The sequence below is a fragment of the Canis lupus genome, chromosome 23 (assembly GCF_011100685.1).
Source record: "Canis lupus familiaris isolate Mischka breed German Shepherd chromosome 23, alternate assembly UU_Cfam_GSD_1.0, whole genome shotgun sequence".
Taxonomy (NCBI): Eukaryota; Metazoa; Chordata; class Mammalia; order Carnivora; family Canidae; genus Canis; species Canis lupus.
The window spans coordinates 51,907,736-51,935,036 of record NC_049244.1 but is presented as its reverse complement, the minus strand read 5'-3'; the positions used below and the strand labels follow the sequence as shown (position 1 = coordinate 51,935,036).

Genomic DNA, 27,301 nt, shown 5'->3' with positions numbered 1-27,301 from the left:
CTATCTCCCGCCTGAGAGAATGGAAACTTCTTACGTGGGCTATCAAACACTTTTGGACCAGACCCAGAATCACATGCCCAGCAGCATTGCTGTCATTCTGTTCAAGGAAGGCAGAACCACGTGGAGCCCCCCACTGTTGAGTCTTTGTGCATGTTCTCTTTTTTCTCTCCTCTGTTTCGCTCTTCCTACCCTTCTCATGCCCAGCAGCTGTTGGTCCTCCAGGCGTCATTCTTTTTCTTGAAGTGCTGAACGGACTCCTTTCTTCCCCCCACAACTGCCTCCCCAAAAGTTCAGGCCTCTGTTTCTGCTCCCGTGGTACCTGGCGCCCCCTCTGTGGTCACGCAGGATGTTCTGTTGTAATTTTTTGCCTATTTCTGCTATATGTATTTCAGTGTATGCTATAAGCCATACACTGAATAAGGTCAGGGAGGGCGTCATCCCCTTTAGGTATGTGCAACCCGTGACAATAATTTCTGAATAGTGTTGCCCAATAGATATTTGTTGAGTGTATGAATATGTGAATAAGTCGCATGAATGGAACCAGATGAAACAGAGAGACTGAAAATGCAACGTATCATTGAGAAGGCACCGACTTGATGATTTTCTGTCTTTAGAATTCAGATTTTGACCTTAACTCTCACTAAAGGAAATCCGGCAGATATTAAGAGCAGTTGTTTTCCAAAGGAGATTTAATGGCTTAGGTTTTGGAGAATCATGAAGGGATAAAACCATGAACACTACTTGCTACCATAGAGAGACTTCAAATCAAAAACACCAACAACAACGTTCACTGTGCTCACCCTTTACTGTAGACAAAATAAAAGGATGGTGGAAAGCTCAGAGTGCTGTTTACAGATGTCTGAAAGATTTAGGGCTGCATGTCAAGGCTGAGACTGGAACCATCTTGGATCGGCACATCAGGTGACTTCAGAAAGAGGCCCACCCGGGAGACCCCAAAGTCTGGAGAGGACTGGAGGCTAGAAGTGGAACAATGCTGGATCCATAAACGATGGGACAGATCCCAGTCCAAAGTGGAATCATATGGCAGCAGAGGCATAACAAGTCTGCAGGAGAATCCAAACAGCGCTTTGCAGTTCTAAAGTCCTTTTCATCCTAAGAGCTCAAAGTGCTTTACTCTATCTGGCTTTCTTGGAGCAAGAAACCTTGGGTCTAAGGCGAGGAGACTAATCTGTAAGCAGAAAGTTTCAAAGGGTTGTGTGTTATGTTTTATGATCTGGCCCTTTTCCTAATTGTGAGCCCCAGGAGATCACAAAAGTACCTTTTCTGAGCTCACGTGACATAAACTATCACTTTAGAGGTCTTCAAGTTTACAAGGAAATGTGGGCCCGCTTTCCCAGGCTTCGTTCATTTGCATCAACACAGAGTAAGATACAGGTGAGTGTTACAACCAGATTTTCACCTTTTAACATGGAATAAATGCTTCCCACCTTTTCAGTGAAGAGTGATTGATAAAAATGGGACCTCATCTTGAGGAAGTGGTAGCGAATGTACACCAAATCATATATTTAAAATCGGACATCAAGTTCCTTCTAGCGCTCTGTAAAACACCGATTAAACCAGGGAACCGCAAGTATTGAGTATAGGCCAGATCCTGGCCTGGGCCAGATGCCACATTTCCAAGTCAAGCGAAACAATTCCTGCCTTCAAGCAGCTTATAACTGGATGAAAGAGGAGGAGAATAGGTCACACTGATGGGACACTTTGGTGCGCTGAACAGGCATTCAGGAAGTATTGTGGGGACTTGCTAAGGAGAGGGACGCAAACCAGGTTGTGTGTGAGACAGTTTCTTGGAAATGAGTTTCAAAAACGCGCAGGAAAAAAAACACGCAGGAATCAATATTCTTTCCAGAAGGCAGTACGGGTGGAGGACGGAGGCCTAAGAACACAGGGCTGCTTTCCACACTTCATACCACAGGGAGGTGCGCCCGGGGCGGGGGATGCAGGGGTGAGTACAGGGAGATGAGTGATGAACAGCAGGTGGGGTTGCAAACAGCTTTGGTGTTAGTGTAAGGAATTTTGACTTTCCCTGGAAGCTTTGGGCCCACTTAGGGTTTTAAGCAGAGGGAAGACAGGATCATATTTACATTTGATTAAGATGCCATTGGGAGCAGTAGGGGGGCTGGTTTCTCGTGGAGTGGAACCGAGGGGAGAGTCGGGGGATGCTCCTACAGCCACCCTGCAGAGGCGGCGCTGGGGGCGGCCCGGGCCACGCGGGCCTGCTGGGGACTGGGGACGGGTGCTGTGTGCACCCACCACACGGGGACGGCCGTCCGCCTTATGTGCCGGCCAGCTTGGAGGTTCTCTGCTAAAGTAAGTACCTTCCCACAGGTTTCTTTCAAGTCTACTCTTTACAAAGATTTTACATTAATTTTAGGGCAGCCCGGGGGGCTCAGCGGTGGAGCGCCTGCCTTGGGCCCAGGGCCTGACCCCGGGGTCACGGGATCAGTCCCACGTCGGGCTCCCTGCAGGGAGCCTGCTCCTCCCTCTGCCTGGGTCTCTGCCTCTCTCTCATGAATAAATAAATAAAATCTCAAAAAAAAATAAATTTATTTTAGAGAGAGAGAGAGAGTGAGGAGAGGGACGGGAGAGAGAGTCTCTAGCAGACTCCCCGGCCCGACCCCGCCCGTCCCTGCTGGCTGCCCTGACCCCGACCTGACCCTGCCCCCCCACGGGCTGCCCTGACCCCGACCTGACCCCGCCCCCCCACGGGCTGCCCTGACCCCGCCCCCCGCGGACTGCCCTGACCCCGACCTGACCCCGACCTGACCCCGACCTGACCCTGCCCCCCCACCGCGGGCTGCCCTGACCCCGACCTGACCCCGCCCCCGCCCGCCCCTCCCCGCCCCCGACGCGCCCTGGGGGCTCCTCTCCGGGCTCGTCGGCTCCCGGCTCAGCGCCTCGAGCGTGGAACCGTGGACCGTTCCTGCGAAGGACGGAGAAGCCCGGCCGTGGGGGTGGGTCGGGGTTGAGGCGGGGCCGGGGCCGGCGGGAGGGACCCGTGTGCGGCGGCGCAACCGCGGGAGGAGCCCGTGGCCGTCGCCCACCGAGAGGGCGGCCGCTCTTCGCCTGCGGTCTCAGGTGTCGCGGGGCGGGGCTGTGGGGTCGGGGCTGTGGGGCCGGGGCCTGTGGGTTGGGGCCTGTGGGGCCGGGGGCTGTGGGGTCGGGGCCTGTGGGGTCGGGGCCTGTGGGGTCGGGGCCTGTGGGGTCGGGGCCTGTAGGGTCGGGGCTGTGGGACCGGGGCCTGTGGGTTGGGGCCTGTGGGGCCGGGGCCTGTGGGGCGGGGCTGTGGGGCCAGGGCTGTGGGGCCAGGGCTATGGGGCCGGGGCCTGTGGGGCGGGGCTGTGGGGTCGGGGCCTGTGGGGTCGGGGCCTGTGGGGCCGGCGCCTGTGGGGTCGGGGCCTGTGGGGCCGGCGCCTGTGGGGCAGGGCTGTGGGGCCGGGGCCTGTGGGGCGGGGCTGTGGGGTCAGGGCCTGTGGGGCCAGGCCTGTGGGGTCTGGGCCTGTGGGGCGGGGCTGTGGGGTCAGGGGCCTGTGGGGCCGGCGCCTGTGGGGCAGGGCTGTGGGGCCGGGGCCTGTGGGGCGGGGCTGTGGGGTCAGGGCCTGTGGGGCCAGGCCTGTGGGGTCTGGGCCTGTGGGGCGGGGCTGTGGGGTCAGGGCCTGTGGGGCCAGGCCTGTGGGGTCTGGGCCTGTGGGGCGGGGCTGTGGGGTCAGGGCCTGTGGGGCCAGGGCTGTGGGGTCGTGGCCTGTGGGGCGGGGCTGTGGGGCCGGGGCCTGTGGGACCCGGGCTGTGGGGTCGGGGCCTGTGGGGCGGGGCTGTGGGGTCGGGGCCTGTGGGGCCGGGCCCGTGGGGCTGGGCCTGGTCTGGCTGGGCGCAGGCGACAACCCGGCCTCTGCAGGATGGGTCCCAGGGTGGCCCGTCCCGCCGGGAGGAGACCGCGCTGCTTGCTGCCGCCTGGGGCGTGCGGGAGGCCTCGCCGCTTGGCTTCCCTGGGGATGAGCAGACGCACCCGACCAGGGTTTGCAGAACTAGGGGAAGGGCCTCGGGCCCACAGGCCCCGGCCCCACAGCCCCTGCACAGTTGCTTTCCCTAAGCGTGCAGGCTCTGGGGCCCATGTGCGGCCGCAGCTGCGAGCATCTCCCGGTCCCCACGGCGGCGACCGAGGCAGGACCCAGCGTCCGGAGCTCAGGGGACAGGCTGAGCGGGGCCATCAGGCTCCTTACCCGGCCACAGCGGGCATAACGGACGTGATAAAGAGCCGCTGGGGTCGCTGAGGTTCCCTCGGGGCTCATGTGGGGGCACCTTCTGCGCCCTTTGCCCAGTTTGCCTCACGGCCGCCTCGCAAGCACCGTGACAGAGGGGGGGACACCCGGCCGCCCGCGCCCCTGCCTCCTCCTGCTGGTGCCCCTGCCCCCTGCCCGGCCGTCCCCAGGACTGTGAGGCTGGAGCGAGACAACGCGGCCCCAGGACTATGGTGTCGCTTTTACAAAATGGCACGGCCCGTCCCATCACTTGCGTCCAGAGAGCCTCTGTTCGGGGCAGCTGAGCTCCCAGGGCTGCAGAGCCACGCGCGCAATCCCGCTGCTTCTGCGGGGAGCCCTGTCCCCCTCTCCTCGGGCCTATGGCCCGTCCTTGGTACAAAGTCTGGCTCAAGACCCACTTCTCCTGGCAGTTGTTCTACCACCTGCTACACAGTGCTGCCAGCCTGCCGGGGACGGGCCACCACTGACCCCACCGCTCGCCCCACTGCTGGCCCTGTCGCTGGCCCCGATGCTGACCCCGTTGCTGACCCCATCGTGGACCCCGTCGCCCGCCAGCCCACCTGCTCCTTACCTCCCCGTGTCCTGTTTTCCCACGACAAGGCGAATCACCGAAGGCCGAGGACCCTGGGCGCCAGCCTGGAACCCGTCGCTCACTGGGTGCTATGGTAACTAACGCATTGTGAGGCCACGGCTTCGAGAAAGCCCTTTCTGCCTCAATTTATGCAACTGGACACTTGCTTGGAAGAGATGTCGAGAGGAAAGGTTGTTTTTGGTCAAAGGCATGAAAACTAATTTTTAGGAAGGTTTTTGTTGGATTCCGCTGTGTTCTTGCCTCTTCCCCATTTAAACCCTGGCGTCTATTCCCCCTTCTTTGTCCTCCATATAATACAGATAAACGGGGCCACGAATGCTGACCACAACCAGAAAAACCGCCACACAAACTAGAGGTAGCTTGTGATGGGCGCGACGGGCAGGATGCTCGTGGGTGGGTGGAAGGGGCGCCGCTGGAGCAGACCTTCCCTCAGGTGTCAAGGAAGGTGTGGGCATCTTGTGGGAAGGAAAGAGAGGGTTTCTGTGGCGTGTGAGTGGACACAACCATTTTCTTCTTCTCTAGAATGTTCCAGGCCAGTGGTTAGGGACTCACGGTGGAGTCTAGGCCCTGAACACACATTTTATAAGGTGCCCCACGTCTCCTTGAGTTTAGGTAGACGCTGGGTAAACCCATGCCGGCTTCACTAATCCAGGTGGGCACCAGGCCTTGTTTGCGTCTTAAAGTCAAGAGCATGTATCGAATCTCAGTAGTTGCGTTTGCCCGGTAGGGGCATAGCAGTGACTCATGATGCATTTGTTGTTGGTTCAGTGAACTTGAAAGCGTAAAAATATCAACAGTTGCTTTCCCTGAGTGTTTGGCTGGTTCCTTTGTTTTCACAAGACTTGTTGACCTTGGATCCGGGGCACTCACTTTCAAAGCATAGAGTGGTAGAGACTGTGGCAGTGTCCGAAAAGTGGCAGCCGGGGCCTTTCCTCATTCCTTCTAAGGAAAAGATGAAGCTGTGTTAAACAATAGGTAGTAATAATAATAATAATAATAATAATACCCGTCATCTGTGTACAGTGCTTCATCATTTTCAAAACCGCTTCACATTTTTTATTTTGCCTTGATAGCCAGTCGAATACAAAACAATCACGATGGGTGATCAATATGATGAAGGCGCGACGCTCAAAGCAGGACTGGAGAGAATGTGGATGATCTAAGCCATTTGTTGTACAAGTGTAATTTTTCAGTTAGGACACGTGCACATTTCCGAATTGCAGGGAAGGGAAACCAAAGCCGCCCGCCTGTGTCTCATGAGTCCAGGAAGGCTGCTCAGTGGGCAGCTGCATTTCATTACCTTTGGCTTTGGGGCAGGTTCAGAGGTGAGGGAGCTCTCTTTTTCATGTCCCTGTTATTAACTGTCTGATACGTATTAAAATTTTGGTTAAAGGATATTTTAAATTATGGAATAAGTAACTCGGGCTGTATCTCAGATCCTTGACAAGTGACAAGCCTGGGTTTCCAGAACAATACTCCATGTAGGGTCCAGATGCAAATACCACTGATAACAGCTACCAGGTGACTGAATAAAGAAAGTGTAGTCTGTGTATACAACAGAATATTACTCGGCCACAAAAAGAAGGAAGTCCTACCAACTGCAACATCACGGATGAACCTTGAGGGCATGATGCTAAGAGAGAGTAGTCAGAGAAAGACCAATACTGTATGATCTCGGTTGTAGAATCTAAAAAACTGAACTCATAGATGGAGGACGTTGACATTTGCCAGAGGTTGTGGGGCTGTGGGAAATGAGGGGATGTGGTCAAAGGACACAGCCTCCAGGCGTAAAATGAGTAAGTTCCAGGGATCTACCGTACAGCGTGGCGACGCTAGTTAACTCTAGTGTATCATACGCTCGCGAGTTAGCAGGAGAGCAGGCCTTAAAGGTTCTCGCCACACACACGTGTACAAGAGATAGCTATGTGGGGTGTTGGGTGAGCAAACTAGTTTTATGGTGGTGATCATTTCACAACACATAAAGGTATCAGACCATCACATCATTCACCTTAAACTTCCACAATGTTCTATGTCAGTTATATCTCAAGAAAGTTGGGAAAAAACTCCAATACACATAAATGACGATAAAAAAAAAAAAAACCTTGCTATCGGGTTAAGCACACACTGTGTATCAAAGTGAGCTAGCTCCTACCATTGGTCCCTTCCACAGTTGGAGATGCTGAGGTTTAGAGAGATGAAGTAATTAGTAACTAAGGGAGTTGGGACTGATTGATTGATTGCTTTTAAATATTTATTTGAGATGAGAGAGATGGAGAGAGAGAGAGAGATTGAGAACGCACGAGCAGGGGTGGAGGGAGAAGCAGAGTCCCCGCTGAGCAGGGAGCCTGATGTGGGGCTTGATCCCAGAACCCTGAGATCATGGCCTGTGCCGAAGGCAGACACTCAGGTGACTGAGCCCCCATGGCGTCCCAAAGCTTGACACATTTAATCGTTGTGCCACGTGCACATACCAGCGCTAAATGCTGACGGCAAAGCTGGTAGAGGGGAAATCTGTGTTGGCTTCCCTGGATACCCGTCAGAATCAGAATTAGGATCAAGCCCCACGGCCAGTGACCACAGGTTAACAATTTACACGCTGAGTGAGACAGGAAGGAGAGGAAAATGGCAGGAACTACAACCTTGGCAGTTCCAGAAAGCGCAAATAGAATATCAACAGATTAGTGTTTTTTTTTTTTTTACATTAATGTAGCATTATCACCATATGTATTTTGGTGGGTAGAACATTATGATGGTGACGGCCCCGAATAAATCCAGTCTCCTGTGTCTATACGATTCAGCTATGTAACTTTGCCACTTCTCACATAGAGAAGTGGAGTCTCTTTCCCTACTCTCTTGGATCTGGGCTGGCCTTGAGACTTTTTTTGACTAATAGAGTATGGCAGAAATGATGTTGCATGGGTTCCAGATCGAAGGCCTCTAAGGGGGCTGTGGTATCTGCTTTGACCATCTTGGAACTCTGAGACCTTCGTGTTGTGAAAAAGTGCATTTTAGCCTATTAGAAGATGAGGCCATAGATGGAGGAATAGAAGGACTAGACTGAGGTCCTTGCTAAGAATGAGCACCGACTGCAAGACATATTCATAGGGCCGTTTTGGGTCCTTTGATGAGGACAGCCTCGTGATTGACCCCAGCCTAGACCTGCTTACTTAGTTCTAAGTAGGCAACTCACCGGCTCAGGAAGAGTAACAAATTATTGTGGTGCTGAGCCACCATGCTTTGGGGTGGCTTGCTGTGCAATGACAGACAACAAACAGTGTCCGTGATCTTGATAACACTTCACGTCGGGTAACATTTTGCAGCGGTTTTCATAAAAACCTTGGGGTATGCCAGTCTAAAGCGGACAGTGATTGGCCCAATGCCGCACAGTTAGAAAGTAACAGAGCTGGTATTGGAATCTAGGTCTTGACCCAGGCATTAGGTGGCGGAGCATGAACACCAGTATTCCTTATTTCCTCGGATTCAAAGAAAAAATAATGTTGGTTCACTTGAAAGGTGACTTAATCATGTACTTAATAAATTTGGCTGACAGGTTTTACATACAGCCATTAGTAGGTAATCATTCAGTGCACTCAGGAGGGTGCATTGGAGGCCGTCTATGCAGCCTCTGGAAAGCACGAATGTTCCCAGGCACTGAAGTCATCCCTGGCTTTTTCTTTTTACCGCAAGGCTTAGGTTCATGAGTTCACTGCTTACATGGGGAGGGACTTCCCAATAGGGCGTAATTATTAGGAGGTTACTTCTCCTTCCATTTAGAGTTTATTGAAGTAGCAAAAATAAATTTCATTTTAAGAGATCAATGCAAGCTAACTAAGTTAACCATGTAAAAATGCTGTAGAACATTTCCGGAGTATTATCTTACAGCACCACGGGGACCACTCTGTGAGCTTGTTTCAAAAACAAAGCAAAAGCAAAACAAAACCAAACCGAACTGGGCTTCTCCAGAGATGGAATCTTTAACTTTCATCCAACTTAACACTCATTTCTAGCTGTGATTAAACACCACAGGCTTTTGGGTTTTTTTTGTTTTTGTTTTTGTTTTGAAACGTCGTGTCCCATTAAGTTTTGTGTGTGTGTGTTTTCAAGGAAGACAGGCTGCCGTTTTCCTTTACAATAAATCATAAGACAACTGGCAGGAGTAGGAGGGAACGTTGCTTAGGTAGCATCGCACCCCTACATGGAAAAGAGCAAGGTCCTTGACGTGTGTACACGGCTTCACCTCTGGCCAACGTCGTCTGCTGTGGTGTCTGTAACAGTGTAGACGTTGGTTTCTGGAAAATGCAAGCCGTTTCTAGAACCCTTGGCTATTATCTTAAGCATCTGCTTGTGTGCCGCAAGAGTTGTTTGATTTGAACACGAGCAGGCACTTGTTTTAACTATGAAGTGACACAAAGTCAATAAAAAATCAGAAATAGTGATAATTTTGTAAGCTGGCTTTCACTAAAATTGACCTGTATGGTATTGGTTGATAGGATCGTTGGCGATGATTCTGAACGACGTCAGTGTGTTCCCTGGGTTTGCTGAAGTTGTGCGAATGTCTTTTCTTGGCAACTCAAAATGGCACTCGGTGTGTAAGGCCAATTATTTAAACATGGCCTAGATATTGCAGAACATGGGATGTGAAAGTGACCGTAATGTGATTTCCTAGTCTTCCAGAAGGCTTCCTGAAAATTCCATTGTTCTGCTGCGATCATGCAAATGAGAAAAGATACAGGCTTTAGCTTCCGTATCCTGTGTATTAGGTGATGGTCGAAAATATGAAGGTTTTCCAAAAGAAAAAAAAAAAAAAAACCGAAATGTCCCGTGTCTATTTGTTTCTAATTTTCTTTCTGTTAATGTCACTGTAAATTTCAATGTCATATTCCCGCACGTCGCTGCCCCTAATCTGACAGTGTCAGAGGATCTATCTTCATTTTCTCACTCGTTTCATAATCTAATCCTCAGCTCTAACATGCAATTAGTGCCCTCTTCGCCCCCTGCATACCAAACAGGCAGCCGGTTACAGCCTTCCCTGTGCAATCCGTTTAGCGAGGCCGCCCGTAATGAATATGTACATTCGGAAGACCTCGGCGCAGGGGGTCACAGGCAATCAACCTTGAATTCAATTATGCGAGTCAAGGTTAATGACTCGCTGCAGTGGTCAGAGGCATTCAGAATCCCGCAGATTAAATCAGCCTGTCAGAGCTGACAATGTAGAAAGGACGGAATTACTTGTGTGAGAAACAGGGAATCGTGCAAAGATAAAATGGTGTCACTCCTCAACGAAGATTACATGGAGTTCTCGGTGGCAAATCAGATTGTAAATCTCCTCTGGACTCGCAATATGATTAGTCTACATAAAGACGTTTCTAGATGGTAATACAGAGCTACTAATAAGACCTCCTGAACTCCACCCTCACTAGGTAACTTCGTTTTTTACCTCATCATTCACATCTTCTGATTGTTCAGCCTGAAAAATGAAATTATTATTTTTTGTTATTTTCATGAAGTGCGCCCCATGTGATCTTTTGTAGCATGACCCGACATTGAGTTGGTGGGAAAAATTAAAGATCTTTTTGCCTCCTTTTTTTTTTTTTTTTTTTTTTTAACATTCCATTTTCCCTTAGTTTTCTATTATGCTCTTGTCTTGGTAACACTAGAGCTAGCCAGGGAATAAAACTCAGAAACAGGTTAAAAACGGTGTTGCTCGTGAAAGGAAGTGTCTTATGAGTTAAAATAAAGTGTGTGCATATTCAGATTTTGTTATAATTTATTTGCAGAACAAACAAATACAAATTTGGTGCCAGAGACTAGCCGGTTTCTTGGTGCGTGCTGAAATATGCACATGTTCCCCAAATTCATGTGTGAAAGAGAGAGTTTCCCCTTCTTTATTCTCGTTAGAGCAGGGTCCCTGATTTAGACTCATTTCCAACTGGAGAAGCCCTGACCTGTGAATAATCATCGGCGACACATTTCTTGCATATTAAAAAAAGCACATCCATATAATTATACATTCCTTTAAATGACAGACATGTCCTTTAAATGTGAGGTTTCATTAAAACTTTTGTGATTTTTAACAATATATCAAAGTCAATAGGAGAGTTATTTTTCCTTCATTTTCTATTTTCTTTCCCTTGTTTTCCCCTTCTCTCTGTGTCTTCGTTTCTTTCTGTATTTACTGAGCATATACCGTGTGTCTTGTCTGTGTTGGTGCAGAATCAGGATGAATTATCTGAATTTGTGGGGAGTTCCAGTCAAGTGAAGGAGGAAGGATGTAACCAGCCAGCGGGTCAGACAGCGTGGCGAGGACACCTGTGAAGTGCCAGGTCGCAGTGGAGGAGTGTGTAAAATACTATGTCAGATCCCAGAAAGAGGCTGTGGGTTCATGCCTGTGTGAGTGTGCACGTCAGGGGTGCGGGCGGCGTTAGGAAGTGGGGCTCAAGCAGCAAGGAAGACTTCACAGGGAAGGGAATCTCTGGGTCGAGCTTTGAGGAATCAACCAGAGTTTTCTAAGCGGGCCGGTGGAGAAAGGCCTTCTCGGCCCAGAGGACAACGTAAGCGAATGTAAGATGTGCTTGCGACGGTAGCAAGAGCCGCGAGCTGGTCAAGGGGTAGGGACGGCAGCAGGAGACAGAGGGAGAGGGCACGCGGGGCCCAGAGTCCCCAGGCTCCAGTGACAGTAAACCTCTTGGCAAATTTTGTCATAAAGCAAGACTCATTATCTAAACCAGATCATATCGTTCTTTCCCATTAATCTTTTCATAATGTGGGCTTTTAGGGTTGGACTTGCCGAAGTAGACGTGTATTGCCCGTTGCATCCCCCGGTGAAGGGAGAGGTCCGCTTCCCAGTCTCACGTGGGGGGAGAGCACGTCGGTGGAGGGGAGGGTGCGTGGCCCTGCTTCTCTGTCTTCACTCTGGGGACCAGCCTTGTGCCAACCCGAACACCAAGCCACGTTCATGGGTTGAGCAAAGGGGTTTCAGGGTACGTGTTAGGCCCCAAATGGATGCACATTCTTTTGTGCCTGAGGGCCTGGGCTCACACCGTTCCCACGACTGCCATCAGCCTGTTTTCTCTGCTCTTCCTTTCTGCCTTGAGGTCTTGAGTTCTCGTTCTCTGGGGTGACTTTCCAAGCCACGAGGCCAGGCGTGAGCTCGTCTGCTTCTGGCCTCAGAGCACTTGCTGCCCATGAACGTGGGCTGCTAAGCCGTGCCGAGGTGGCCTTTTTTCTCATTTGATTCTTGTCTCTGAATTACTGGGAGGATTATTGTTTAATCACTCATTTAAAGGTTGACCCCATAGTATGGCCCACGCTGCCTGGTGTGACTGGTTCCTCTTACTCGGTGATTTTTAACGCTGGTGGGGAGGACGGAGGGCTGGAAGTCTGTGGAAGTCTTTGTCGTCTCCGTTCTCGGCTGACCGGGAGGTGCGACAGGAACTATTGGCCGGTAATGGACAGAGCGCCAGGCAGTGAAGGGACGGCGATGCCCCACTGCATTTTGGTACAACTCACTTTACCCTACCCCCGAGGCCTCACACATGAAGTCGCTCAAGCTGGAAGGGTGTCCCGCTGTCTTCCTCTAGCTGGTGACTCTTCATCCTGCAGGTGACAAGTTCATCCGTTGTCTATGTTCACCCCTCTAATTATTCGCTGCACAGCTCTCTTCCGATTCCCTTTGCAGCCTGTATTTGTAGGTATTTCTTTGTTTTCTTACTTATTGTTAGACTTTGAAGTCCATGAGAACAGGGATTTTTGTCTGACCTTTCTCCATGTAGCATCAGGACCAGTCATCAGCGCACAACTGGCTCCCAGTTACTATTTGTTAAGTGATTCTTCTTTTATAGACAGGGTATCCACATTTAGCAAACGAAAATACAAAACACTCACTTAAATTTGAATTTTGGATGAAGATTAAATAAAGATTTAAAAAAATATAAGTATGTCCCAAATACCATCTGGGGCATACCTATGCTAAATATGTATACTAAAAAATGATTCATTGCGTATGGGAAATTCACATTTATCTGGGCATTTGGTATTTTATTTGACAAACTTAATGTCAGTTATCAATAGCCTGAGGGTGCACACATGCGTTACACATCTTTCTGTTTCGTCTATTGCCTCAGTTAGTGCCTTCCAAAAGTAGGCACTCAAACATGTGCTGACGTTATTTGACTGAACTACATAGCATTTCAATATAAAGGGATTGAATCTCTCAACTAATAGATTTCATAAGTGAAATCTCAGCGTAGTAAGTTTCCTTAGGAAAAAAATAAGAGTGAAAAATATCTTTTCATTGGGGATTTTTGTCTTGATGTGGTTTTTGGAGTTACTTCCAGTAAAAATTTCCCCATTTCTTTAGTTAAAACAAAGCCTATAATTCAAAGAGCTAATTGTGTTGTGAGACATTTTAGCTGCTAATCCCTAAACGAGCTCCATAAGTCACCGTCATTTTAAATGGGTTTGATATTACTCATAGGACATTTTGTTCTAAAAGATTATTCTGAGTCATGTTGAAAAATGTCCTCTACACAGGATTCAGTGATGGTCAATGGCCAAGGAGCTGTCAGTGGTTATATGGGGACTGGGGTTCTTTCATGCAGTTCCATCAGAATTCCAAGCAAGAAAACAAATGTCCTAGGGCTATTTTTATGAACCACATAGCCCAGAAATGGCAGAAATACCAAAAGGGCAAGAATTGTGTTCCTAGTCCTAAGTTTGGCCTGGGAGGGTCCAGCCATTGCTGGTACCCATCTGGTACTTGGGGTGCAGAATGCTGTGCTCTCTAGGTCCTACACTTCTTTTGTGGGTGGGTTTTTCTGGAGGAACCATGAGTGTTGGAAGGAAGACCCTGGCTTCGCGCTTGGGATAATGCAGGTCTTTTGGCAGGAGAAGCAGTAAATGAAGGGTGTGCATGCATTTTCCTGCTGTGCTCCCAAAGGTAAATATAGCTGATGGAGCAAACATACACTGGGTAGAAGAATGAAAAAAAAAAAAAAAAAAAAAAAAAAACAAGGAAAGAAGAATGAAATTCAACTAGCTCAGGAGATAGGGTTTAAATCAGAGATCCTGTTGAATGGTCTAGTGTAATAAAAGGAACTGGAGTTCTATAAAATCAAATAACGCCAGAAATTGTTATTATCTTTGTCATTATCAATATCACTCCAATAACATGATCCTGAAGCATCAAAATTTAAAAAATTCATAGGATCAGAAATTGGTTATTATTATCATTTTTTAAAGATTTTACTTATTTATTTGAGTGAGAGAGAGAGAGAGAGTGCTTGTGGGAGAGAGCATGTGTGGAGTGGGAGGGGCAGAAGGAGAGAGAGAAGCAGACTCCCTGGTGAGCAGGAGCCTGACCCAGGGCTTCATCCCAGGATCTTGGGATCGCGACGGGCACCAAAGGCAGGCACTTAACTGACTGAGCCACCTAGGTGGCCCCTGGATCTGAAATTTAATATGACTCTACCCAGACCTTCCAAACAAAAGAATACCTATCTCTTGGAAAGTGTGTTGCTGTTTTGATTTAGTTTACATAGTTAAGAGCGGTTAACATCAGAAGATTTTTTACATTCTTTATTCTGCACAAATAATATTTCCAGGTTTGTGCCCATCCAATAAGCCAAAATTGTTCTAGGAGAACAGAGTATAATTGCTACCAAGTTGCTTTCTGGTCGCACATGCTCTGCTTTTGTGATTCCTTGCCGTATCTTTGTGTTTTCTTCTTTTCCCATATCTTTAATATTATTCGTCCCAAATCATTTTTTTCTCCTTATTCTTCTCCTGATCCTCCCAGGATTTCAATTTTTCAAGAAAGCCATCTGATTCTATTAAAAAGCAGACAATGAAACAAATGCTTCCAAGCCCGGACTAGCCTGGGAGGTCTGGCCAACACGGATACCATGGGACTCAGAGGACGCCCTTGTGATATATGGGTCACACGCCCAATTTAATTTTAGATTATTTATGCTAAGTCAAGCCAGTCTTGAATTGACTACAATGTTCTATTATTATTCCCCAGCTCCCTTCCTGATCAGTGGAGGTGATAGAGTTGGCGAAGTTGAGTCTTTCCCAGATTGTGATTCTCTTTCCTCTGTTGCTATGTGAGTGAGCTGTGCCCTTTATGGAACTGTGGGAGCTTCTTTTAATGACAATTGATGCTGGTTTTCTGTTTGTGCTGTTAGTATACAATTGCCTTTATAAGTAAGTTAAAAATTGTTTGATTTTTAAAAACTGAGCAGCTAATAGTACAAAAGGTAAATAAGTATGGCTAACGTAGTAAGGTGGTCCAGTAGTGATCCAAGGTTGAGAGACACTGGGTGAGGGCCCACTGGCTGACTCATTCAGAGGACACCTCACGGTTTAGCCTCACAGCACCAACTGATGAGTCTCAAATTGTACTAGCAGAGTTGCCCTTGCTAAGAGAAAGGAAGCAATGGAATTTTCAGGATCCATTACTATATGAATTATGGATTAAATCAGTAAAGGTTCTGAGCTATAGATTGACATGATGCATCCTGTCAAAGGACCACTTATAAACTTGGAAGGTTCATTTATGATGTAACATGTCAAAAGCCCATTTATTAAAATCTCTAGGCCCTAGATTGATGATATTGTCTTTTCTCAAAATATATTTTAGTCTTAAGTGAAGGGAAGAGGAAAGAAAAGACAGCTTTCTTTTTAAAGTGACAGTTAGGAGACCGCTGTCGTAGGCCAGGTAAGCGATGGTGAAGGCCTTCACTGAGCTGTGGCTTTGGGAATGGTTTGTAGAAATATTAATGGGCAGAATCAATAGACTTTGTCGTCGCCAACTGGGTTGTGTCCCGGTTTAAAGGCCTTTGAAAATGGGGCTCGACCTTGTTCATCCTAATACCTCCTCCCCTCAAGGCCTGTGAGTGCACTTTGCTCACATTTGGCTTTTTCATGGATGAATAAAGATTTTGGAAGGGAAAGAGCCCAAACCAGTCTTCTAAGGAGGCCCCTCATCATCAGTGAATGCTGACGTGTAATAACAATCTGCTTTATACATTTAAAAAGTCTAATAGAAAAAAATGCGTATTGAATGTCCAATGACATTAAAGATGAGAAATTGGCATGTAGCTACAGTGAAATAAAAGTCATGAATACAAAGGGGTACTGGTGTTGTGAATTAAATGGCATAACAGCCTGTGAACCAAGTTCTGTGTTGGGTTAATTATTCTGGTAAATAGAAAAGATATACGAATTCACTCATTCATCCTTCTAGTGTATAAATATTTATTGAGTACATTGATTATGGTTTTATGGATCAGCAGTACCAAGCGTGCAGGTGGCCAGAACAGGTTGCGGACACTGTATTTAAGAAGCGAATGCTCTGTCCAGGAATTGCTAGCTAAGTGGGATGTTATTTACTGGTGCAGACAAATTAAAAACATAAATAACATTCCAGTGCCTAAATCTTTTCAATAAACACAAATTATGAGTTTTGTGTATGTAAAACACAATCTCCCAGTGGAAAAACACTTTATTGATAATTTATGTTGTACCAAGTGTGGGGCAACTGCTAAAGTCAAAACTATTTCCTAATTCTGTTTGCATTAAGAGTGCCCCCACCATAAACAACCCAAATATATATATAGATTAATCTGTGGATAATAAAATAGTGTCTGTTTGGTCAAATCTCATTCATTTGTTTCTAAATGGGTGGCTTTGGCATTTCATTCATGTTTTTGACTCCCGATTTGAGTCCAAGTCTACATTTGAAATGGTAACAAGCAAAGGGGCTGTCTCTGGTCCTACCCACACTCTCTCTCTCTGTGGCCAACCCAGGCGAATGGCTGGAGCAAGGGTAACTTGTCTTCAATGGACCTAGACTAGGTCACAAGGGCGAGTTGCCTTTGCCTCTAGCGCACTTCTTTCATGCCCTACTCACCCACCTTTTAGAAAAAATTTTTTATTTGAGTTCAGTTGACACACAACGTCCACATTATTTTTAGGTGCACAACTTAGTGATTTGACAAGTTTATACACTTTGCTGTGCTCACCACAAGTGTCGCTCCCACCTGTCCCACTCCATTGCTGTTACCTCATCATTGACCGTATTCCTTACGCTCCGCTGCTTCTTCCCTGGACTTCCTGATTCCATAACTGGAGGCCTGTATCTCCCTCTCCCCCTCACCCATTTTGCCCAACCATCCACCACTGCTTCCCCCCAAACAACTATCAGTTTGTTCTCTGTATTTATAGTCTGATTCCGCTTTTTGTTTATTCATTTTTTAGATTCCATTTATGAGTGGAGCCATATGGTATTTGTCTTTCTCAATCTGACTTAATTCACTTAGCATAATGCCCTCTAGGTCCAACCATGCTGTCTCAGATAGTATGAGCTCATCCTTTCTATGGCTGTGTAATATTCCTGTGTGTGTGTGTGTATCACATTTTCTTTATCCTTTAGTCTATAAATGGAAATTTAAGTAGCTTCCATGTCTTGGCTATCATAAATACTGCCACCATAAACATAGGGTTGCATATATCTTTTTGAGTTAGTGGTTTTGTTTTCCTTGGCTAAATAATCAATGGTGGAATTATTGGATCATATGGTATTTCTATTTTTAACTTTTTGAGGACCCTCCATACTGTTCTCCACAGAGGCTGCACCATTTGCTTTCCCGCCAGCAGTGCACGAGGATTCCTTTTGCTCCACATCCTCACCAACACTTGCTGTTTCTTGTCTTCTTGAGTTTAGCCATTCTGACAGCCGTGAGGTCATATCTCGGTGTGGTTTTCATTTGCATTTCCCTGATGACCAGTGATTTGAGCATCTTTTCATGTGTCTGTTGGCTCATCCTACCTTTTAGATCCATTCTCTGCCTCATAGCCAGGAAGATATGAAGAACAAAACAACAAAAAAACACCAGTTAAGTGGAATCATGTCGCCATTCTATGGAAACATTACAGCGCATTCAGCAGAAATGCTGACTCTACCTCAGCTGATCCTGCCCAGCCTGCCTCCTTTTGCTCATCGTACCTCAGTCACATTAGTCTTATTTCTGTTCCTCATACTCCCTAAGCTCCCTTGCTTATGTTTCTCATAAGATTTTATCCCAGCCTGGAGTCTGGTGGGCAACTACTGACCCTTCGGGTCTTCGCTAGGGGAGCCTTCCCTGATCGCCCAGTGTGAAGTAGACTATCTCCTTTTGCCCACGGCTAATACCACTAATAACATCCTGTACTTTTCTTCATAACACTTACCATAATTTGCTGCATCTTTATTTATATTTTTGTTTATTTGTCTCTAGTCTAAAGTCCACGAGGGCAAGTAAAATGCCTCTTTTGTTGACCATTGAGTAATAAGCACAGAGTGCATATGTGACACAGAGGAGATAATAATTATTTGTTGAAAATATTAACTAGAAACATTTGTTCATTCAAATTCAACAAGCCCATTTTGTTGAGGTACAAACTTCGGGTAAGACTTACACAGTTGTGCCTCTGTGGACAAAGGGATTGTGAAAGTTCAGGGTACAGTTTGTGGTCAGAGGAGGTATTTTGTCTGCACCCCTGAAATTGTGTGATGTGGTGACAGCAATGCGGTATAGGCAGTGTGTGGTCTTTGGCTCTGACATTTTTCGTTGTTACTTTTATCACTGTGGGAGGACAGTCTGAGCTGCTTGGAATTACTATCTCCGGTGGTAGAGACACAGTGGCCTTGTTGGTTCCCAAGTCCTTGAATAGGTACCGTCTCTATGAGCCATCTGTTTTCAGCTGGAACCGTGGCAGATAGAGTGAACAGTGAACATGTGGGGCAAGATTAGTGTGAGTTGAATAAAGTTTAATAAAGAGCTCAAAGTAGACTGATTTTATTTATTTTTATTTATTTTTTTAAGATTTTATTTATTTATCCGTGAGAGACAGAGAGGGAGAGACACAGGCAGAGGGAGAAGCAGGCTCCCTGTGGAGAGCTCGATGAGAACTCAATCCCGGGACCTCGGGATCACGCCCTGAGCCGAAGGCAGATGCTCAACCACTGAGCCACCCAGGTGCCCCAAAAGTAGACTGATTTTAATTTAAATCTTGGTCCAGAGCAGGAAAAGGAGTTTTTGCAATTGTCATATGGTCCAGCCCAGCTCCTTTCTTTAAGGGGCTCCAGGGAAGTTTCAGGGTTCCCTTTGTTGTGGTTCCCTTGATTCCTACTTGGCCTTAGGGTTTGGGTTCAAGACAGAAAGAGGAGAAAAACCATAGAATAGAGAGAGAAACCTAGAAGTGGGTTCTCAGATTCTCATAAATGGTACTGTTATTACAATTTTTAAGAGAATTAAATACAGTAACAGCTTGTAACTCCTTCACTCATTCCACTGACTTCTCTATCCCCTAGTACCAGGACCCCAGAGTACCCTGGATTTTAACTCAACATGTTCTCTTCTGCATGGAACAATGGGGGATGAGCACAGGAAGACCTGCACCCCCATTAGAATTTAAGAGTAAACTACAGCCTTAACTGGGACATCGCCCACCTGTCTGATATTTCCAAAAGGACCACATGTGTATGCTTAGGATTTGGGTGGACATTCCTCACCTGTTAGGGACTGAATGTTTGTGCACCCTTAAAATTCACATGTTGAAGCCCTAAGTCTCAATGTGATGGGAAGTAGCTAGTAGCTTGTGAGATGAGCTCACAAGGGTGGAGCCCTCCTAAATGAGATTAGTGCCCTTATAAGGGACAAGATCTCTCTCTCTCTCTGTCCCTGTCTTCCTCTCCCTCTCCCTCCACCATGACAGGTTACAACAAGAAGACAGCAGTTTGCAACCAGGAAGAAGGTCCTCGTAGAATCCACCCATGATCTTAGAATTCCAGGCTGGCATCCTGATCTTAGACTTCCAGTCTCCTAAACTGTGAGGAATAACTACCATTTTTTATGAGCCACCCAGTCTGCGATATTTTGTTATGTCAGCCAGAACTAAGATATTATTTCTGTTCTCTCACTAACTCCTGGAGCCAATAATCTGGTTGGCGAACTATTACTCATCTTACAGATCTAGTTAAAAAGCCATCTCAAGATTAATGTAAGCACTCAAAAGGGTTCCCCACCCATGATCCCTTTAGCCTTTAAAATGTCAGTGCTCCCAACCCCACCTTCCAACTACCACTGGTAGCATTGTGACTCTGTTCCTGAGGGTTTGTTCTGGGACCAGATCCTGCTCTAACCACAGGCAAGACAGGTCAGATGTGCTGGGGAATTAATGCCCCTTGGGAGCAGCTCTCAAATAATGTCCAGTAGGATTTGATTTAGCCTGGAAGGGAAGATGGGCTAAAAGGGGTGTGCTATCAGTAGATTGCCACTATTAAGGATAGCCCTTAAATCTGCTGAGCACTCTGGGATGCAGTGTTGAACATGCACCTCAATGTTATCCCCCTGAAGGGATGAGGGAGTGATTGAGACAACTCTGAGGCTTAATCCACACACCAGAGTTTTACTTTTGGATCAGAGAACTTTACCCAAAATCCCCTCTCCAGTTTGCCTCCCCCATATTTTATTGGATTGTTCTGGGATAATTTCTTTAAGAAATCATTTGTATATGGATCTTTATCTCAAAGTCTACTTTTGGAGAGCCCAACATAAGATGGACACTTCTTTGTTCAGCTGTTCAGAAAATATAGTCTGATTGGGTCCAGGTGTCCCTTTAAGTGACCATGGCTGAGGAACTGGAGGTACAACCACCTAGGAGACAACTCTTTGTTGAGAGACCACTTTCACCAAGTCTCTTGAATTTCTGCATATCTTGCAAGAGAGGCACTGATTGCCATTTGTTCTAGAGCAGCACTGGAAGATAAAGATAGTGTCTTTCTCCAGAGCAAAGGGCCCGCATGCTTACTGCTCTTAATGAAAGACTCATGTTTCCTAAGGTCGGCGTTCCTTTCCCATGGTGTAACCCACCGCATGTGCAAGCGTCTATGGAGACCCATCCACATTGCCCCGGAGACCCTGGGAGCACGAGGAATTAATGCAAATAGGCTGATGCTCATGTTGTTCGCTGTGCTCTGAGCATAAAATCCTTTGTTTTTGAACCAGGAGTCTTGTGCCCTCTGCTAGCATCCATGAAACTGTGGCAAGTTAAATTCTTAGCTTGAAAATAGAGTAAAATATCAGACTTTTCAACTGTTCTTGATGCGTTTCTATTCAGCAATTGCCAGTGGTTCTTTTCCCCTCTGGCCATCTTGTTCAATTCCTCTCATTCATTTGCCAAATTTGCCAGAAGATGCTTTTCTGATTGACCCACTGGATGTGGCCTCTTCTCCCTCAGATCTGCACTCTTAGTATCTGCTGGTTGGTCACATGCTACCTTGATCTCACTCTCAACATCAACAAAAAAACCAAGAAGCTTACACAACTAAAAAGCACATCCCCATGGATGTTCTACCTCAAACACCCAGGCTTTCCTAATTGACTGTGACCTTGAAGCCCTAGCTCCCCTTTGGGCTCCCGAAGCCCCTGCTGGCTGGGCCCTCCTTCACTCCATCCTCACCTGTGCCTTGGGCTAGAGGGCATACCCAGACCAAAACATCTCCTTCCCATTATTTCTTTATTCTTGATCGTGTATTCAAAAGCCTACATTTTCAAATAGAATTTGAGTTGTTCATTTACATGTTAAAATGAGCCCAAAGGACTTCATAAATTGGCATGTTATTATTTTAAGTGACAGAGAAAATTACACTGAAAAGTTAAACCCAGTTTCTTGATGGCTCATTTGTGAAATCAGAAAATCCTATTTTTTTTAAAGTTTCAATTTCTATTTTACTTACTGTCAAAGTAGTGACTTTGTTTTTATTACCGCCCAAAGAGCCCATTATCTCTTTCATCACACGAGACTGCCCAAAATAACATGTCTCACTTAGAGAGGGACAACTCAGAAAACCATGCTGTGAAGGGTGGTGGTTTTGTTATGGAATCTCTCAGGCTTTGATTGGTTGAAAGGAACTTGGAAAATCTATATTATCGAGACTTAAAATCTGGTGAAGATTTTATTTGAGGATGTAGTACTTACACAGTTTTAAGCAAGCTATCCAATTCCATGGGAAAACTGTGGGTTAAGAACAAGCTCCATTTCTTACTTACTGATCTTAGGACTTAAAATCACAAAGCTTCTGTTTATTTGACTATAAAGTAGGAATAATAATACCAGTATCCCCACAGGCTGGGGGCTGGGCTAGGAGGATTAAGTGAGATGGTGCATTTGTATGTACTAGGGAGCATTCTGCAAAGCTGAGCATGCTGCCTGACGCAGAAGGGGAATTTAATAAATGCTTATAGAATGAAGGAAGATGTTACTTAGCAACTTCAAATCTACTCAGACCCATTAAAGGAAATGATTTTTTTAAAAAGATTTTATTTATTTATTCATGAGACACACACACACACAAGCACACACACAGAGGCAGAGACACAGGCAGAGGGAGAACCAGGCTCCATCCAGGGAGCCCAATGCGGGGCTCAGTCCCGGGACTCTGAGATCACACCCTGAGCTGAAGGCAGACGCCCAACCTCTGAGCCACCCAGGCGTCCCTAAGGGAAATGATTTTGGATCTTGATTAAAGGTGAAGTGATTTTTCATAAAATATAATTCGCAAAGATTATTTTTCTGTATCTAAACTTAGTTTGGGATTTTACGACATCAAGAGTCATTTAGTAGGAACCCCGTTGCCCTCCATGACATTAGCTTCAAAAGTTTAGTGATTCACAGCTCCCCACCACCAATATATGGCTAAATCAAAATTCCTATTCAATCTAATAATATTTTACATTGTACTTTCTGCAGGTATGACCAGATCTATGAGTTTTTATACAGTGGTATAAAGCAGACCTTTTACTTGGCCTGAAACTTCTGACTTGAGTTATCTCTAAGAATTTATGAATAAGTAACCACCAGAAAAAGGATTTTTGCAGCTATTGCTGCCCCATAGTAGAATAAGTGGAAATATGGTAATTATGTTCGGTGTTTGGAGTTTAAGTTCATATATAATGACTTAGGTTGACTTTGACTATCTTGGATGTGGCCCTGGGTTTCCAAGATTGTTAGGCCTTCCTAGGAGCTACATCTCCTTGTCTCACATTTTTTCTCTTTGAAAGTATCTGATTCTAGCAGTTAAAATATGAGCTATTGAACATTAGCATAAAATAACACATCGTTGGAATGAGTTAACTGTCTCAAGACACCTATCAGTGCTGACTTTAATTTGTTCAGTGAGTTTATCTATTACAAATGTTTCACCTTATAATAATTCTCTAAGATCTGATTTTGTCATTCTGCTCGGACAAAAGAACTTCTCTTAAATTTCCGGAGTGGTTTATTTTTCATTTATCCATTTGTATATTTATTAGACATCTACGAATGCAAATGAATATGAACAAATTTACATGAAATCATCAATGTACGTGATCATAAATGGGGGAGTTTGTTGGGAAAGTTGGATGTTTTTATAAGATGTTACATGCTTCTTTCCAGCTGGAAATGAAACAGTTTTATTTCAGCATGTTGGAATGAGGAAGAACAAGAAGCTAGAACACATTCAGAGGAACAGCAATAAATAATTTCCCTCCTTTTAACAGTCTAGCTCTCCTTCCTGATATATTTATTCCATCATCATTGATTGGAGGAAGAAGAAAGAGAAGAAGAACTGCGTGAGCAACTAACTTCTGTTTCTCATCACGCTCAAAGGCTGAGAATCATTCAGAGTCTCACTGTCGCTAACAGTCACCTAGAGTTTCCCATAACCAGTGACTGAACCAGAAGAAGATGGAATCTTCCAGCACTGATTTCTCAGGAGTTTCTTACTGCTTGATGGCTTACAAACCAGGCTTTTTTTAAATGTTTATGGGAGAGAAAGGGCCAACAGGGTGGTGATTTGCTACTGTCTGAAAGGCAGGTTCATCTTGTGTGTAGGATGATCCTTTTTTTCCCCAGGTTCCAGACTCAAACAGTTGACTCTGGTTCAGCTGCAAAAGGCTCAGATTCATTGTTCCAGGTTAATGAAAAGTCTACCAATTTTGAGCTAATAATGCTGAGGAATACAAGGGAGAGGACAGACATGGTGAGGAAGGAGGGGAGAGAAAAGATGATGGCATATTCAAAAGTTCCCAGAGTTGTTCCGGGGGGAGGAGCCTGTGTAAGAGCACCTTGCATACTGGTCTGGGCCGACTGTGTAATGTCTGAAGTCAGCACAGGTCTATAGGTCATAAGCCACGTCCCCAGGTGAAGGGTCACACTTCCTAACACAGCTCCTAAGATGTTCTCCTTTTTTTTTTTTTTTTTTTTTGACAAATTCAAAGCTCAGGAAAGTAGGAAGTGAACACATACTCCACAATTTCTTCACATTTCTGTCTCTGTTCACCTTTCCCACAGGGCAAAGAAACACCTCTTGAATGAATTTCCGGCTCCCCACCCACCTGCACATTTCATGGTGCATCAAGCTAAATATTTATCACTCACACGCTCAGTAAATTTAGATGGCAGTTATTGCTCTCAACTTGAGGGTAGAGCAGCAAACAAAACAACTTCAAGTTCCTACTCACAAGGAATTTAATGTTTAGTGGGGAATCAGGCAAGAAATAAGTAAAAAAAAAACCTATATGCTAGATTGTGGTGAGAATAAGAAAGGAGGGTGATATGATAGGTGTGGGCGGGGAAGGGTGATTGGGAAATCCTCTCTAGGGGCTGGAGGGAGGACCCATCTGCCTGTAGATCTAAGTGTCACGGAGAAGTGACATTAGATATCAGAAAAGAACATGTAAGGAAGAGGGAAGTGCAAAGACCCTGAGGCAAAAACGGGTTTGGAATGTTGGAGGAAATGAAAGAAGGTCCAGGTGAATTAGACAAGGGGGGAGGTGTTATCTTTAAGGCCAGAGTCAAAGACTGTTCGTTTTGGAGCCTTCACAGACCAAGGCAAGGAGTGAGCACGTTGAGTAGGCGGGTGGAGCTCAGGAGGGGGGTCAGGGCTGGAGATACACGCCTGGGAGTCAAGGGGGTGCAGCCCGGGTTACAGCCTGGTGTCAGAGGAGGTCTCAGGCAGGGGCCTTGGAACATTCTGGTACGTAGATGCTGGAGAGAGGAGGCACAGAAAGAGCGCGCAGTGAGGCTGCAGGACAAACAGGAGAATGTGCTCGCAAGGAGAGTGAGCAGCTCCGGCAAGGGTGGCCAGGGGCTGATCAGACCAGAACTGCAGGGCGGAAACAACCCGAAGGGAGTGGTGAAGTCCTGGCTGCAGAGGGTCACGGTCACGAGGGGCGGACAGAACGGAGGGATTTTACTGGAAAGGAAAACAGAAATGGGGACCGTCTGGGGGGACGTGGGGTCATCAGGAGTCCTTCCTCCCGCCTCCCTCCTTGCTTCCAGCCCCCTTCCCCTCTTTCCTCCCTCCCTCCCTTCTAGCCTAGATAGGAGGCTGCAGCCTGTTCCTGTGCCAGTGAGTCGGACCCGACCCCGAAGAAAGGGCTGAAGCTGGTGCCGAGAGCAGGGCCCGAGGGAGACTTAGGGACGCCTGGCCCGTGCGCGCTGTGCGCCTACAATCACTGGGACCTAAATGAAAGCAGCTATAACAGAGTCATCTAAGCGACCACGAGATCTGGACAGAGTTATATGATCGGAGCCAGCGATTGTAAAGCACTATGTAAATAATCCATGAGCTCGGAGACTGGCAGGGCAAAAATAATTGTCAAACATGACCTCTTCAGTGTCTACATCACTTCCAAGCGGTCTTTGCACCATTTTGCTCGTCTGAAGCCACAATCGGATGGGAGTTTCCAGGAAAGCGTGGGCTTAGGTGGCTGCTGAGCAAGGTGGGATATATAGGAAATGACCACGCCGGTGGCAATTAGGAACCAGGGAACAGAGGACATGTTTGTAAAGAAAAACAAATATATTTTGCGAGGAAAAAAATATTTTAAAGATCCACATTGGCTATCTAAGTCGAACAAGTTAACCAAGTAACTAATTGCTCAATTTTCAAGTTTCAGATGTAATCTGGTAGATGATGCTGCAAGGTGACCCTTTTTCTTCCATGTGAATCTTTAATTCAGATCTGTTGTGAATGGAGTATCTGCAGGAATCCCTTTTCTCTTTCTGCTAAAGAAGGAAGTCACTGTGTATTTAAAATGCAATAATCAGTAACCATTATTAAGGGTTTACTTTTTATTAGATCTTATCGCAAGAACTGTTCTTCGACGCATTTAATCCTCACACTAGCATACTTCCTGTCGTCGCCTCTGTTTCATAGATGATGAAATGGAGATTCAAAGATACCACATAACTTGCCCTAGGTCACAGGGCTGAAAAGTGACAGAGCTGGCATGGGAATCCGGGACGCCTGATGCCAGGCGCCTCTGCTTTCAATCACTGGGTTACGATTCTGGTGTGTCTAAAGGTATAAAAATATTATCCCATGGCGTTTAGATCAAGAACAAATATGATGAGCAAGCATTAATTTCACCGTAAGATTCATATTTGGATGATGTCTCCACCTTCTCTTTTTAGATTTTGAGGCTTGCCGTAGCATATAAAACAAATTCAGACGCAAACAAAACCAAAACCCACATCATGACCCTCTTGGTTCTTACACACTATTTAACAATTTCCTATTCTGAGTACCCGCTCCTCCCCCACTAGGAAACGTCCTTAAATTGTAGTTGGGAAACTTCAGGTTATGAAATTTCATTTCTTGCTTGTGAATGTTTTCAGCTACTCTCGTGTGTGAAGGTTTAGGGGCGTCGAGCAGAGTGGGATGGGTGAGGGTTTGTGGCTTCTTTCAGGCTTGAATCTCTGTAACCACAGAGAATGTGTCTATCTTTGCACACCGGGTCCCTAACCCTGGGCCTGGCGGATAAACATTTAATTAATCAGTGAGTGAATGACTCCACCATCCAGCGGCAATGCCTCCTGGCCCGTTGGACTTCTCTTGAAAGCATATTAACAAAATGGAATCCCATGGTGTCTACTTATATTTAATACCTTGTTTTTTTTCCCACCTACAATGAAGTATGAATATCATTCTTTCTTTTTTAAAGATTTTTATTTATCTATTTATTCATGATAGACACAGAGAGACAGAGAGAGGCAGAGACACAGGGAGAGGGAGAAGCAGGCTCCACGCCGGGAGCCCGACACAGGACTCGATCCCGGGACCCCGGGGTCACGCCCTGGGCCAAAGGCAGGCGCTAAACGGCTGAACCACCCAGGGATCCCCTCATTCTTTTTCAATACATTTACTTGTTCAGTTTTAAATTTCTCTATCATTGGACTGTTAGGTTTTTTTTTCACATTTCTTTACATTATAAACAAAATGACAAAGAAAAGACTGGTAGATAAGTCTGTGCACAGATTCTTTTTTATTTAAGTCGTGTTTCTGGGAGGGGCATTGCTAAGTCAAATAGTACACACTTTTTATGGATTTTCCCCAAGT

General features: G+C 46.3%; 2 long non-coding RNA genes across 5 annotated transcripts in view; one reads left to right on the top strand and one right to left on the bottom strand.

Annotated features, from left to right (window-relative positions):
* Window positions 1-786: 786 nt before the first annotated feature.
* LOC111092018 lies at window positions 787-4,969 on the bottom strand. Its single transcript, XR_005377273.1, has 2 exons — window positions 4,852-4,969; window positions 787-1,189 (listed from the first exon to the last, which is right to left on the bottom strand). It is a non-coding gene; the product is annotated as an uncharacterized LOC111092018 (long non-coding RNA).
* LOC111092019 overlaps window positions 2,889-27,301 on the top strand; it is a 37,937-nt gene continuing 13,524 nt past the window's right edge. Inside the window, exons 1-2 of one of the 4 annotated variants that reach the window (XR_005377277.1) lie at window positions 2,889-2,975; window positions 4,691-5,227. This is a non-coding gene — a long non-coding RNA (uncharacterized LOC111092019). Of the gene's footprint in view, window positions 2,976-3,027; window positions 3,100-3,891; window positions 5,228-27,301 lie in introns of those variants that run through there. The other 3 variants (XR_005377276.1, XR_005377275.1, XR_005377274.1) reach the window with 3 other exon arrangements.